The sequence below is a fragment of the Corvus kubaryi genome, unplaced genomic scaffold (genome assembly GCF_017639235.1).
Source record: "Corvus kubaryi isolate FWS band 111438036 unplaced genomic scaffold, C.kubaryi_AGA036_p1.0 37387, whole genome shotgun sequence".
Taxonomy (NCBI): Eukaryota; Metazoa; Chordata; class Aves; order Passeriformes; family Corvidae; genus Corvus; species Corvus kubaryi.
The window spans coordinates 9,191,691-9,194,196 of NW_024581129.1; positions in this window are offsets into that span (position 1 = coordinate 9,191,691).

A 2,506-nucleotide genomic window follows, 5' to 3' on the forward strand; every position below is an offset into this window, starting at 1 on the left:
AAAAAAACCACAAAAAAAACCAACCCCTTCCACTGTGCAGTGTTATTGGTGAAAGCAGAAGGTGAAGCAAATGTAGTTTAGTTTCATATTCTTTTTTTTTTGTCACTATAACAGGCTCTTGCTGCCTTTTTAATTGAATTTCACTTGTGACAACCAGTATGACCAACAGAGGACAGCACATCCATTTCTTTTAATGATTAAAAGATCCTGAGCTTGAAGCTGCCATTCACTTTTTCACTCAGGAAATGAGAGTGACAGGCAGAGTGGAGCAGTGTGCCGTAAGTAAGCCAGACAGATTAAAAAGGCCTTTTTGCAATTAACTAGAGCTGTTTTGAATTCCAGGAGATTACTTAAAGTAAATCTACTTCTAACCAGGCATTATTGCTAATGAAACACTGTGGGTGCACCTCTCTGAAACCTGGGTCTGTATTTTGATGCAATTGTTTACTGAGCACTGCAGTAACAGTTAAACACACTTAGGAGTCAAAGCACACTCAGGAGTGTCAGGTGAACTCTGCTAATTCCCCTTCAAAACTGCAGACAGACAAGGTGTCTGTAACCAAGTTTTGATTAAATATGAGTGTTCACAAAACACGGAAGTGAAGCCAGCTCCAGTGTTTTTATTGCATTTGATTTGGGGGCAGAGAAGACTCTGCAAGTCATAATGAAATTCAAAGAACAAACCCAAGGATTTCATGTGGCTGAGGGGAATTTCATTAAGGAAATCCAATTAACCTGCAAGAGTTGCATACATTGAAATCTATTATCTTCCCCCAAAAGCTGGCTTTGTGGTTTTTACAGGAACCTTTGCTGTTCCTGGATAAATAATGCTTTATTACAAATGCACTGACATCTCTATATAATTAACAGCCTATAATAACATCTTCATTCATCTCTGCTTTGCAAACATTCAATTCTGCTTCCTATGGAAGGTATCAGTGTTTTTTAAGAAGATGTGAGTCAGGAAGGGTTGGGTGTTAGACACTAGCACAAAGCAAACACAGATTTAGGAGACACATGAGGAATAATGTGGCTCCTGACAGCGTGCGGGTCTGCGTTTGTCGGTCAGGGCCTGATCCTGTGAATTGCTGAACTGAATTAATTAAGAGCCTAAGATACCATTAAGTCCATGGGGACTGACAGTGCTCAGTAGTACTCAGTGTTGAAGCCCTTAAATAAAAGGCAACCTACAAATTCCCATTCATGCGAGTAACAATATTGCACACATCTACAGTGGGGACATGAATTATTCACATCAGCGTAGCACGAAAGATGCAAACGGCAAAGCCTGTTTAAAATAACACACAAACACTCAGTGTTTCTGTGATATGTAGGAGGGTATCATTTGGCCCATTTTTCCCTCATATGCATATTCCTTTTATTTGCTGCATGCATAGGTCTGATATGAGGATGTGGGGAAAATAAATACAGGAGATAGACATCTAATAAACATTAGTAGAAAATGAGGAAAGGAGGTTACTGATTAGCATTCTTCCCTTATGAAACTACTAGATTGTATCGGAGAAATGTGAGTTAAGTGTTTTACCATTCTTTTTTTTTTAACCATTATGTGATCAGAGAAGCATGAAAAGCACTTTATTGCCTTTTTTTTTTTTATCCCTGTGCTAGGAGCCCTCTGCAGGAAGTGAAGCTGAATTTCACAAATCTTCCCTTTCTGACGTCTCCCGAATTTCTAGGAATACCCCTTCCCTGTTACTATATTTGGTGGTAGTTTCTAGGAAAAAAAATAATTTTCGGACGGTCTTGGACTCACCACACCTCCTCTCGGAGGACTGTGCGCCCCGGGTCTCCTGGCACGGCCCCCGCGGAGTTGAGGAGCTCACGGCTCGGGCTCACAACTCCCGGCGCAGACTGCACGTCTTTGTAGCACTGTTGGAGGAATGAGCATGGAGAAGGAGTGGGAAGGGGAGAGGTGTCTTTGTGGCAACAATGAGTGAATCTTCTCTAGTTTTTTTTCCTAGTGGCTGCTCTTTTTTTTTTTTTTTTTCTCCCTGCACTTTTTCCCCCCCACCTTTTCAAGGAAGAGGATCTTAATGAAAAAAAAAAACCTCTGGATTTTTTTTTTTTTCTATCCGCTTCCCCCTCTCCCCCTCCCCTTGATGTGGCCTCTTGTTTAGCTTGTGGCGTGACCGTGATGAAGAAATGTTTCAGGGCGCCTGGCAGGGTGATCTTTTTATGTAATGAGTCAGGATTTTGCCAACGGAAGGAGCCGGCTCGGAGCGAGGATCGGAGGGCTGTCTCCTTTCAAGAACGGGGACCTGGCCGGCGAGCGGCTCCCTGTGCTCGGGATCCTCGCTCGCTGCGGGCGCTGATCCATTCCCGGCTCGCGGGGGCATCGCCGGGGGCACTGACAAGTGGTGAGTTGCGATCTCCCTCCGCGCCCCCGCTCCGCTCCGCGCCGCACGCCCGCCCGCCCGCGGGGAGCAGCGCGGCCCCGCGACGTCCCCGCCGAGGCCGCAGGTGCGGCCGCCGCCCCGCGCCCCCT